The sequence below is a fragment of the Triticum aestivum genome, chromosome 7D (assembly GCF_018294505.1).
Source record: "Triticum aestivum cultivar Chinese Spring chromosome 7D, IWGSC CS RefSeq v2.1, whole genome shotgun sequence".
Lineage (NCBI taxonomy): Eukaryota > Viridiplantae > Streptophyta > Magnoliopsida > Poales > Poaceae > Triticum > Triticum aestivum.
The window spans coordinates 71,149,197-71,163,280 of NC_057814.1; the positions used below are offsets into that span (position 1 = coordinate 71,149,197).

The following is a 14,084-nucleotide window of genomic DNA, read 5'->3' on the forward strand; positions in this document are numbered from 1 at the left end:
CGGAATGGGTCAAGTCAATCACATCATTCTCCTAATGATGTGATCCCGTTAATCAAATGACAACTCTTTGTCTATGGCTAGGAAACATAACCATCTTTGATCAACGAGCTAGTCAAGTAGAGGCATACTAGTGACACTCTGTTTGTCTATGTATTCACACATGTATCATGTTTCCGGTTAATACAATTCTAGCATGAATAATAAACATTTATCATGATATAAGGAAATAAATAATAACTTTATTATTGCCTCTAGGGCATATTTCCTTCAGTCTCCCACTTGCACTAGAGTCAATAATCTAGATCACATCGCCATGTGATTTAACATCAATAGTTCACATCACCATGTGATTAACACCCATAGTTCACATCGTCATGTGACCAACACCCAAAGGGTTTACTAGAGTCAATAATCTAGTTCACATCGCTATGTGATTAACACCCAAAGAGTACTAAGGTGTGATCATGTTTTGCTTGTGAGAGAAGTTTAGTCAACGGGTCTGCCATATTCAGATCCGTATGTATTTTGCAAATTTCTATGTCTACAATGCTCTGCACGGAGCTACTTTAGCTAATTGCTCCCACTTTCAATATGTATCCAGATGAAGACTTAGAGTCATCTGGATCAGTGCCAAAACTTGTATCGACGTAACCCTTTTACGACGAACCTTTTGTCACCTCCATAATCGAGAAACATATCCTTATTCCACTAAGGATAATTTTGACCGCTGTCCAGTGATCTACTCCTAGATCACTATTGTACTCCCTTGCCAAAATCAGTGTAGGGTATACAATAGATCTGGTACATAGCATGGCACACTTTATAGAACCTATGGCTGAGGCATAGGGAATGACTTTCATTCTCTTTCTATCTTCTGCCGTGGTCGGGCTTTGAGTCTTACTCAATTTCACACCTTGTAACACAGGCAAGAACTCTTTCTTTGACTGTTCCATTTTGAACTACTTCAAAATCTTGTCAAGGTATGTACTCATTGAAAAAACTTATCAAGCGTTTTGATCTATCTCTATAGATCTTGATGCCCAATATGTAAGCAGCTTCACCGAGGTCTTTCTTTGAAAAACTCCTTTCAAACACTCCTTTATGCTTTGCAGAATAATTCTACATTATTTCCGATCAACAATATGTCATTCACATATACTTATCAGAAATGTTGTAGTGCTCCCACTCACTTTCTTGTAAATACAGGCTTCACCGCAAGTCTGTATAAAACTATATGCTTTGATCAACTCATCAAAGCGTATATTCCAACTCCGAGATGCTTGCACCAGTCCATAGATGGATCGCTGGAGCTTGCACATTTTGTTAACACCTTTAGGATCGACAAAACCTTCTGGTTGCATCATATACAACTCTTCTTTAATAAATCCATTAAGGAATGCAGTTTTGTTTATCCATTTGCCAGATTTCATAAAATGCGGCAATTGCTAACATGATTCGGACAGACTTAAGCATAGATACGAGTGAGAAACTCTCATCGTAGTCAACACCTTGAACTTGTCGAAAACCTTTTGCGACAATTCTAGCTTTGTAGATAGTAACACTACTATCAGCGTCCGTCTTCCTCTTGAAGATCCATTTATTCTCAATGGCTTGCCGATCATCGGGCAAGTCAACCAAAGTCCACACTTTGTTCTCATACATGGATCCCATCTCAGATTTCATGGCCTCAAGCCATTTTGCGGAATCTAGGCTCACCATCGCTTCTTCATAGTTCGTAGGTTCGTCATGGTCTAGTAACATAACCTCCAGAACAGGATTACCGTACCACTCTGGTGCGGATCTCACTCTGGTTGACCTACGAGGTTCGGTAGTAACTTGATCTGAAGTTACATGATCATCATCATTAGCTTCCTCACTAATTGGTGTAGGAGTCACAGGAACAGATTTCTGTGATGAACTACTTTCCAATAAGGGAGCAGGTACAGTTACCTCATCAAGTTCTACTTTCCTCCCACTCACTTCTTTCACGAGAAACTCCTTCTCTAGAAAGGATCCATTCTTGGCAACGAATTTGCCTTCGGATCTGTGATAGAAGGTGTACCCAACAATTTCGTTTGGGTATCCTATGAAGATGCACTTCTCCGATTTGGGTCCGAGCTTATCAGTTTGAAACTTTTTCACATAAGCACGCCCCAAACTTTAAGAAACGACAGCTTAGGTTTCTTGCTAAACCACAGTTCATACGGTGTCGTCTCAACGGATTCAGGTGGTGCCCTTTTTTAACGTGAATGCAGCTGTCTCTAATGCATAACCCCAAAACTATAGTGGTAAATCGGTAAGAAACATCATAGATTGCACTATATCCAATAAAGTACGGTTATGACGTTCGGACACACCATTATGTTGTGGTGTTCCAGGTGGCACGAATTTGTGAAACTATTCCACATTGTTTTAATTTGAAGACCAAACTCGTAACTCAAATATTTGTCTCCGCGATCAGATCGTAGAAACCTTATTTTATTGTCACGGTGATTTTCCATTTCACTCTGAAATTCTTTGAACTTTTCAAATGTTTCAGACTTATGTTTCATCAAGTAGATATACCCATATCTGCTCAAATCATCTGTGAAGGTCAGAAAATAACGATACCTGCCGCGAGCCTCAACACTCATCGGATCGCATACATCAGTATGTATTATTTCCAATAAGTCTGTTGCTCGCTCCATTGTTCCGGAGAACGGAGTCTTAGTCATCTTGCCCATAAGGCATGGTTCGCAAGTATCAAGTGATTCCAAAAGCCCATCAGCATGGAGTTTCTTCATGCGCTTTACACCAATATGACTTAAACGGCAGTGCCACAAATAAGTTGCACTATCATAATTAACTTTGCATCTTTTGGTTTCAATATTATGAATATGTGTATCACTATGATCGAGATCCAACGAACCATTTTCATTGGGTGTGTAACCATATAAGGTTTTATTCATGTAAACAGAACAACAATTATTCTCTATCTTAAATGAATAACCGTTTTGCAATAAACATGATCAAATCATATTCATGCTCAACGCAAACACCAAATAACACTTATTTAGGTTCAACACTAATCCCGAAAGTATAGGGAGTGTGCGATGATGATCATATCAATCTTGGAACCACTTCCAACACACATCGTCACTTCACCCTTAACTAGTCTCTGTTCATTCTGCAACTCCCGTTTCGAGTTACTAATCTTAGCAACTGAACTAGTATTAAATACTGAGGGGTTGCTATAAACACTAGTAAAGTACACATCAATAACATGTATATCAAATATACCTTTGTTCACTTTGCCATCCTTCTTATCCGCCAAATACTTGGGGCAGTTCCGCTTCCAGTGACCAGTTCCTTTGCAGTAGAAGCACTCAGTCTCAGGCTTAGGTCCAGACTTGGGCTTCTTCACTTGAGCAGCAACTCGCTTGCCGTTCTTCTTGAAGTTCCCCTTCTTCCCTTTGCCCTTTTCTTGAAACTAGTGTCTTGTCAACCATCAACACTTGATGTTTTTCTTGATTTCTACCTTCGTCGATTTCAACATCACGAAGAGCTTGGGAATCATTTCCGTTATCCCTTGCATATTATAGTTCATCATGAAGTTCTAGTAACTTGGTGATAGTGACTACAGAACTCTGTTAATCACTATCTTATCTGGAAGATTAACTCCCACTTGATTCAAGTGATTGTAGTACTCAGACATTCTGAGCATATGCTCACTAGCTGAGAAATTCTCCTCCATCTTGTAGGCAAAGTACTGTCAGAGGTCTCATACCTCTCGACACGGGCATGAGTATGAAATACCAATTTCAACTCTTAGAACATCTTATATGCTCTGTGGCGTTCAAAACATTTTTGAAGTCCCGGTTCTAAGCCGTAAAGCATGGTGCACTAAACTATCAAGTAGTCATCATACTGAGCTTTTGTCAAACATTCATAACGTCTGCATCTGCTCCTGCAATAGGTCTGTCACCTAGCGGTGCATCAAGGACATTATACTTCTGTGCAGCAATGAGGAAAATCCTCAGATCACGGATCCAATCCGTATCATTGCTACTAACATCTTTCAACTTAGTTTTCTCTAGGATCATATCAAAAATAAAACAGGGGAGCTAAACGTGAGCAATTGATCTACAACATAGATATGCAAATACTACCAGGACTAAGTTCATGATAAATTAAAGTTTAATTAATCATAGTACTTAAGAACTCCCACTTAGATAGACATCCCTCTAATCATCTAAGTGATCACGTGATCCAAATCAACTAAACCATAACCGATCATCACGTGAAATGGAGTAGCTTTCAATGGTGAACATCACTATGTTGATCATATCTACTATATGATTCACGCTCGACCTTTCGGTCTCAGTGTTCCGAGGCCATATTTGCATATGCTAGGCTCGTCAAGTTTAACCTGAGTATTCTGCGTGTGCAAAACTGGCTTGCACCCGTTGTAGATGGACGTAGAGCTTATCACACCCGATCATCACGTGGTGTCTGGGCACGACGAACTTTGGCAACGGTGCATACTCAGGGAGAACACTTTTATCTTGAAATTTAGTGAGAGATCATCTTATAATGCTACCGTCAATCAAAGCAAGATAAGATGCATAAATGATAAACATCACATGCAATCAATATAAGTGATATGATATGGCCATCATCATCTTGTGCTTGTGATCTCCATCTCCGAAGCACCGTCATGATCACCATCGTCACCGGCGCGACACCTTGATCTCCATCGTATCGCCAATCGTATGCTTCTACGACTATCACTACCGCTTAGTGATAAAGTAAAGCATTACAGGGCGATTGCATTGCATACAATAAAGCGACAACCATATGGCTCCTGCCAGTTGCCGATAACTCGGTTACAAAACATGATCATCTCATACAATAAAATTTAGCACCATGCTTTGACCATATCACATCACAACATGCCCTGCAAAAACAAGTTAGACGTCCTCTACTTTGTTGTTGCAAGTTTTTACGTGGCTGCTACGGGCTGAGCAAGAACCGTTCTTACCTATGCATCAAAACCACAACGATAGTTTGTCAAGTTGGTGTTGTTTTAACCTTCGCAAGGACCGGGCGTAGCCACACTCGGTTCAACTAAAGTTGGAGAAACTGACACCCGCCAGCCACATGTGTGCAAAGCATGTTGGTAGAACCAGTCTCGCGTAAGCGTACGCGTAATGTCCGTCCAGGCCGCTTCATCCAACAATACCGCCAAACCAAAGTATGACATGCTGGTAAGCAGTATGACTTATATCGCCCACAACTCAATTGTGTTCTACTCGTGCATATGACATCTACGCATAAAACCAGGCTCGGATGCCACTGTTGGGGAACGTAGTAATTTCAAAAATTTCCAACGCACACGCAAGATCATGGTGATGCATAGCAACAAGAGGGGAGAGTGTTGTCTACGTACCCTCGTAGACCGTAAGCGGAAGCGTTATATCAACGCGGTTGATGTAGTCGTACGTCTTCACGATCCAACCGATCCAAGTACCGAAAGCACGGCACCTCCGAGTTCTGCACACGTTCAGCTCGGTGACGTCCTCGTCTTCTCGATCCAGCAAGAGGGGCGAAGTAGTAGATGAGTTCCGGCAGCACGACGGCGTGGTGACGGTGTTGGTGAAGAACAATCTTCACAGGGCTTCGCCTAAGCACTACGAAAACTATGACGGAGGATAAACTAGAGGAGACGGGGTTGCCGGCACACGGCTTGGTCTTTCTTGATGTGTCTTGCGTGCTAGCCCTAGCCCTCTATTTATATGTTTAGCCTTGGGGTCAAAACTTGGAGTAAAAGCCTCCACAAAGTCGGTTTCACCCGAAAGGCAAGAGTCCTTCTCGGACTCCTGGGCCAGACGCCAGGGTTCCCGGCGTCTGGACCCAGACGCCAGGGACCCTGGCGTCTGGCCCCTGGACTCCGCAAAACTTCCTTTTGCGCTTTCCAAAAACCTCGTGGGCTTTCCCCTTTGGCCCAGATAAAGTGTTCTCGTGCCCAAACATTTTGGGAAACATCCGGAACCCCTTCCGATCGGTTTCGGAACCTTTCCGGAGATCAAACACTACTATCCACATATCAATCTTTACTTCCGGACCATTCCGGAGTTCCTCGTCATATCCGTGATCTCATCCAAAACTCCGAACAACATTCGGTCACCAACATACATAACTCATAGTACTATATCGTCAACGAACGTTAAGCGTGCGGACCCTACGGGTTCAAGAACTATGTAGACATGACCGAGACACCTCTCTTGTCAATAACCAATAGCGGGACCTGGATGCCCATATTGGCTCATACATATTCCACTAGTAGGAAAAGGCCTATAGATAATATGGACATTAATGGCGCACCACACATGTGGTGCGCCACTACTATATAGCAGTGGCGCACCATGTGTTGGTTCGCCATTAGTGTCCAAATACTAATGGCGCACCACATCCACGGTGCGCCACTACTAACAATTTTTTTTCAAAACTAGTAATGGCACACCAGGGGATAGTGCACCATTACTAGTTTTAACTAGTAATGGCGCACCACACCCTCAGTGCGCCACTACTAATTTTTTTTTTCAAAACTAGTAATGGCGCACTACACCCACGGTGCACCATTACTAGTTTTGCCCAAATTTCCTCCGAATGCACCCCCCTGTGGACCAGCTTTTCAGGTTTAAAAAAATAAAAGAAAATGATGGAAATGTCAAAAAAAATGAGTTTCCCATGTGATATGTGGTCTAGTTGTTGGGAAAATTTACAAATATGAATTTCGACTTTATTTGCAAAATCTCTCTGGAATTTCTAAAATGGGCATAACTTTTGCATACGAACTCGGATTAAAAAGTTTTTTATATGAAAAATCATCTACTCGAAAAGATACATCCGAATTCAACGGGGGGAACCCCGTTGAACATTTTTAAAATCCCCAAAAATCTAACAGAAAAAAAGATACGGGGCTTTTAAGATCTAGAGGGGGAAAATGGAAAAAATTTCAAACTTACTAGTGGCGCACCATTTGCTAGGTGCACCACTAGTATAAGAAAAAAATAGTTTCAATTTTTTTTGGAAAAATGTTCAAAATATGATACGTAATATGAACGAAAGTTTGAAAGATTTTTCAAAATTTCATCACACTCATGAACATGAACAAAGTCCTAGACATCAACAAGGTTTAATAGGATTGATATGCTAGATATATCAACAAGTGCGTGTTAAGTGAGCTGGTGCTGGGGTTGGATAGAACTCTGAAATTAAGCGTGCTTGGGCTGGAGTAGTGTGAGGATAGGTGACCTTTCGGGAAGTTTGCCCACAGAGTGCGATTTGACTTGAGATTAAGCATATTGACCCGAGATTAAGCCATAGTGACCCGAGATTAAGAAAAAACGAAAAAATAAATTTGAAAAAATTCTGAAAAAAAAAATTGTTAGTAATGGCGCACTTCTATGTGATGTGCCATTAGTATCTGGGATACTAATGGCGCACCGTGTGATATACTAATGGCGCACTCCCTGGTGCACCATTAGTATCTGGTATACTAATGGCGCACCAGGGGTGCGCAATTAGTATTAATTACTAGTGGCGTGATGCTAGTGGCGCACCTGTTGTGCGCCATTAATGGCCAAAACAGGTGCGCCACTAGCAGGCCTTTTCCTAGTAGTGTTCTACGAAGATCTTTATCGGTCAGACCGCATAACAACATACGTTGTTTCCTTTGTCATCGGTATGTTACTTGCCCAAGACTCGATCGTAGGTATCTCAATACCTAGTTCAATCTCGTTACCGGCAAGTCTCTTTACTCGTTCCGTAATACATCATCCCGCAACTAACTCATTAGTTGCAATGCTTGCAAGGCTTATAGTGATGTGCATTACCGAGTGGGCCCAGAGATACCTCTCCGACAATCGAAGTGATAAATCCTAACCTCGAAATACGCCAACCCAACAAGTACCTTCGGAGACACTTGTAGAGCACCTTTATAATCACCCAGTTACGTTGTGACGTTTGGTAGCACACAAAGTGTTCCTCCGGTAAACGGGAGTTGCATAATCTCATAGTCATAGGAACATGTATAAGTCATGAAGAAAGCAATAGCAACATACTAAACGATCAAGTGCTAAGCTAACGGAATGGGTCAAGTCAATCACATCATTCTCCTAATGATGTGATCCCGTTAATCAAATGACAACTCTTTGTCTATGGCTAGGAAACATAACCATCTTTGATCAACGAGCTAGTCAAGTAGAGGCATACTAGTGACACTCTGTTTGTCTATGTATTCACACATGTATCATGTTTCCGGTTAATATAATTCTAGCATGAATAATAAACATTTATCATGATATAAGGAAATAAATAATAACTTTATTATTGCCTCTAGGGCATATTTCCTTCAATCTCTCCCTAATAATAAAGCACGGATTGACTTTGTCGGGTTCACCGTCACAATACGCTTCTCCTCGTAAGTTTACGCTTTCACTCCGGGTTCACCGTCGCGGCATTTTTGCAGAATAGTCCTTGTGTTTTTTGCTATTTGACCCGCACTCCATGAAGTATGTTTGTTTAGGCAAAAAACCGTTTCGATCCAGCACCCTTCGTCCGCAAGGAAAAATAAATTGAGGCGTGCGGGGATCGAACTCGCGCCCTGCGTTACTATCGACGGGATGGAACCAGCTGGGCTGGCTGCCCTTTCTTTCCGTTCGATGGGATGTGCAGCAACATGATCTGTTTCCTTTGCCGCACAAGGATGGATAAGGCGAAGGGGGCGACAGATGCTGATGCGTGGGGGGAGAGAGTGGGAGGAGTGCGCGTACACGGGAGGCAGGCTCCAACGAACGGAGGCGAGCGGCGACAGGAGGCGACAGGAGGAGCTCGGCGGTGACCTGAAGGCCAAGCTCTGCGGCGACCTGAAGGCCATCAGCCATGGCCGTTGTGGTTTCGCGTGTGCCCGCGAGCGGCTGCACGCTGGGGGGAGGCGGAGCTCGACGCAGCGCACGAACCTAGCCTTGGTGCGACAGCGGCGCGGCTCCTGTCCTCCCGTCCAACCCGCAGCACGTCGAGCCTCACCGGAGTTCCTCCATGACGCCGGTAGGAAGCCCCTATCCCGCAGTCACTCTCTGCTTCCTTCCCATGTTCCCTCTCTGAATCTTCATATTTATCCAGCACGGGCATTTGTACTAGCACAAATCTTCCTTCCCATGTTCTCTCTCTGCCCAGGGCGTCGCAAGCTTCCAGCGACGGCAGAGTTGCTGCTCCCGTGTCATGATTGGACTCCGTGTTCTTCTCCAACAGCAAATACATGTTCTTCTCCAACACCAATCAATGGATTTCCCGAGCCGGATTTGAGTTGCCTACTATAAGAAGGAAGGGTCCTCGGACCAGAAGCTCCATCACATCAAATCAAATCTCGTCGAAATTGCAATCTTCGTCGAAGCATCCATGTCACCGCCGAGTTCGCCGGAGGAAGAAGCGCAGAGTTCGCCGGAGGAACAAGAACGTCCGTCCAACCATCCAATGTCGCTGCCGGCGGCTACAACCGAGGTATATATCCCCTTGATATTGATTCGATGCAATTCCCTGTTTTAGATGTTGTTTCTATCGTCAAAACTGAAAAAGAGTGTCAGCTTCAGGCGGTTATTTTCAGTTGACAGTATACTGAAAAATTTGACAGTGAATATTTTGAGCCATTCAGAAACATTGCCCATGATGTTAATATGTTGACTAGAGGCCTTTTTAGAGCAGCGGCAGCAAGTGTGCTCAAGTAAATTCAGTCAGTTAGTTAATCAGGCATGTTCTTCTTTCAGGCCAAGTGATGTTCTTCTTTCAGGACAAATGATTCAGTAAATTAGTGATGTTTTTCTTTCATGAAAAATAATTCAGTGATGTTGGTCTTGAGCCGTTAGCTATGTAGCAACACCGTGTTAGGTGATCTCATCTCTGCTAACATTTACACTCGTTCAACCCAGCTAGAAACACCGACAGATAAACAAGCCTAATTAGTCAGTACAATCTCAAATCAAACAAGGATCAGGGAAGATTAAAGCAAAGGCAGATGCATATTCAGAAAGTGGATGCATTCTTTTCATTAGCATTGTAACTGAAAGACACCAATCTAATTAATCTTGCTGTCAAAACAGAGATAACGCTCTACTGTACAGGCATTAGAATATTGGACATCTCAAGATTTGAAAGGCCAGAACTAACTAGCTTTGTAATGAAAGAAAAAAAGAGAAGCATCTTATCACAAGATCCTCCTGAACATAAGAGTGGTAGTAAGTTTAATACCCCTTCTGGAGAGGCATAAGAATATCTTGTAGCTTTCCTCTTGTGAATTTCAAGATTTATAGGTTCAGTTTGGTTCATCAGGGGGCTTCCGTCTGCTACTTGTGTCCGGTTCATCAGGGGGCTTCCATTTTCTGCTGCTGTCTGGTTCATCATGGGTTTTGCATTGGTGGTGCAGCTTTGGTCCTTCAACAATGAAAAGAAAAATAGAATATGAGGAGAAAAATACTGACATGCTTGTTAATTCAAATAGTTGAGTAAGAAGTACACATACTGCCAGCATTTGCATCACACCGGGCAGCCTATTATCGAGAGATCTGACAGTTGTAACGATCCCCTATCCAAAGAGGCAAAGATCAGGAAGAGACACATTAGTTGCTTTGCTTTAGTATGTGCAGTGACGACGGTTGAGCATTCCACATGATATACAAGATTGCGCATGTTCCTCAAAAGCAATATTTTACCTTCAGAGTAAAATGCTGAAAAATAAGCTGGAGCTCTTGCTTTCTAAAACACATACAAACTGCCATCTACACTAAACAATGGGGCTTCATGTATAAACTGGAGCAATAATATTAGGCTGATGGAACCGACATTAGTAGCAAAAAATAATATTGTCTCCTTTAAACAATGGTACTGCCACATGATGCATATCATGGTTCTCTGAGCTTGGATAAATCCAGTTTATGCAATAACATCCCAACTGTAAACTCACTATGATGTACTAACAGTTGGAGGTTTACATTTTATTTTTGTTGTGACTGCAGAAATTAGATGACATCGCTCAAGTGAACATTGTAGAGGATTTTGATAACCGACCTTCCAAAAAGGAAAAAAATTCCGAATCAGGTGTTCTGGAGCCATCACCTATGTCACCAACTATGTCAACATCTTCTCCAGGTTCAGAGTGTTTTGAATCAATTGTGCCGGAATCAGATAATCAGATGAATCATGATACATTATCATCACCTAGATCGACAATATCTCCTGTTTTTCCATTACATGATGTTAAGGAACCAGATTCACATAAAGAGATCAAAGTTTATGATTATCCCCCACAAGGTATTTGTTTAATTTATTATGTGTGCTTCGTATACAATATATTCTTAAATTATTTGATTTTCTGCAGACTATACATTGACCGACCATGATCTATGTGCTCATATAGCAATAGAATCATCTTTGAGAAAAGAATTGCTGGTTCAGATAGATGGAAGTTCTGTCTTGCAACATCAGTTGATGTGCCTGCTAGATGAAAAAGAGTGGGTAAATGATGATGTAAGTACCCTTACTCATACAGGAAAAAGTTTCTAATCAGTAATATCAGTTAGTAATGGATTTTTAAATTCTTAATTATAGGTGATCAATGCATATGTATGTTGTATAAAGGACCAAATACATCTCCAGAATGATAATAAAGTATATTTTGAGAGTCCATTTGTTACCTCACTATTTAAACGAGATGGCACCCTTGGAATACAAGAAGATAGTGCCTTCATGACAGAGACTGTCCTCGAATATATGCAGCATGACATGGTAATATCCATATTCATAATTTACATGTTCTAGGTTTCATACATTTTCATTTACTATTTTCCTAATTATCTTTATTACAGATTAAACTTCCAATAAATGCCAGCAACACACATTGGTATCTAGGTGTTGTGAATACAAAAAATGTGAAGTTCAAGTACTAGACTCATTATGCTGGAATTCTGACAGAGATGATCTCGCTAATACGGTTAGTTACATCACAATTTTTAATATACTTTGCTGATGTGTATCATTTCTTCTTACCACTATTTTATTTTTAGCTACGAGGAATACAATTTCATTTGGGCCTTCTTAAAAGTCAAAATTTGGTAAGCGACGATTGGAAAGACATTGATCTTACTGAATGGAAGATCACAGAACAATTACAAAAGGCAATTCAAAAGATAGTTCTTCATGTGGTTTATTTATGGTTAAATTTATGGAATATTTCACTGGATGTGCACTATCCTACCCAATTACACAGGTATATATCCTTTTTTGTTTTTTAATAATAAAGGGTATTTGGTTTTCTTTTTAATTTACTAATAATTGTTCGTGTTGCACAGGAAATGATTACTTCTTTCAGGTTTAAGTTAGCTAGCATACTATTATGTTGGAAAACAAACACTTCAGCAATGACTACAATCGTTGAAAAAGTGACGATGACACCAAGGGAGATCCTGATGATGTTCAAATATTGGAAAGTTTAGATGATTTAAAAAAACAAAACTAAAATTACCATTATATGTTGAAAATAAATACAGATCACTAATATCAGTTCTTTCTAATATGACCTTACATGAGTTAACAGCTGGACTCTGTAGCTTCATTAAATCAATCAATTACACCGAGATTTTAGAGTAAGTCATTTTAAATTAGTATTGCAATTGTAAAGTATGTTACTTGTTTTCTTAATGGTTTATTTTCTTACTTTGTATCATGATCAGGAAAGTATGGATCCATAGTTCAAAACCATATCCAATTAGCTTGTCTCTAAACAAACTACAAGGAATGCTAAAGGATGATTTACCCATGGACCGAGATTGCTTTAATTTGATCCTACGGAAGATTATGTTGGATGACATCGAAACGACACAAAAAAAAGCAATTGATAGCAAAGCATTATCTGGACATGAAATTTTGGGTATGTTTTTATATTCATTATATACTTTTTATATAATGATTTTTTATCATTTTTTAACCAATTATTTTATATATTAGATGACTACAGATTATGGAAGGCACCCAGATTACCGTAAAAAGTTAGATGTGGAGCAACTAGCAAATTCTGTTCGTAGTTGGTCTGGTATCAATGTTTCAACATTTAAATCGGTAAGAGCACTTTTATATACTTTATAGCAAAAAAACAATATTGCATCTAATATGTAGCCTATTTCAGATCCATATTCCAGTACAAACCATGGATGAATTCATTCTATTCACATTGGACCAAGATACCAGAACAGTATACATTTTGGACCCTACTCCTATTAATCCAATGTACCGATACAACCCACTCGCAAAATATATGAAAAAAATTATATGGATTTCCGAACACTTACAAAAAGCAATGTCAAAAGCATGCCCTGGGTCTAGATGGAACGAGGATATTCGCCTATGGCAACATAAAATCCTAGATGATATTCCAGTTTACAACAGGTATTTTTCATAAGATGAATACTAGATACTGATTATTTGTTGATTTGAGTATGTAGAAAATATTAATAAAGTGTATTTATATTCCTATATAAGGGAATTGTCTGGTTATCTTGTTCCCCTATTCATGTCCACATGGGAAGACGAAAGACCACATTTGCCATTTTTAAAGGTAAATATTGCAACCGTATAGATATGTGCTTCTATGATTATTATACATCTGATGTTGATGTCATTCTTTTACAAAAAAAAATGAATAAATAGGATGGATATGAACTCAGAAAACTAATTTTGGGCCAAGTGCTAACATTCAAGGACAATGAATGTGAAGATAACATGCCTGCTGGTGTACTGGAATTCATCAATTGTATTAGGAAAATCCAAAGTAAAACTTGTATGTCAAATAGTATCAATTCATCTCGAAATGTCAAATGACTCAAATATCTAATTCCAATATGCTAACCTTGTTTTCCTACCAATATGCTTCTGTAGGGAGCTCAATCAGTGGAAGGTGATTTGCCAGAGAGATTTCTTGCAGCCAACGGTTAATAGGGAATGAGCAGGGAGACAATGAGCATGTAGAGCTGGATTTTTTTACCTTTGAGAAATTA

At 40.4% G+C, this 14,084-nt stretch overlaps 1 long non-coding RNA gene across 1 annotated transcript; it reads left to right on the forward strand.

Annotated features, from left to right (window-relative positions):
* Nucleotides 1-13,339: 13,339 nt before the first annotated feature.
* Nucleotides 13,340-13,865, forward strand: LOC123164892 (uncharacterized). Its single transcript, XR_006482713.1, has 3 exons — nt 13,340-13,476; nt 13,570-13,645; nt 13,738-13,865. It is a non-coding gene; the product is annotated as an uncharacterized lncRNA (long non-coding RNA).
* The last annotated feature ends 219 nt before the right edge of the window (nt 13,866-14,084 follow it).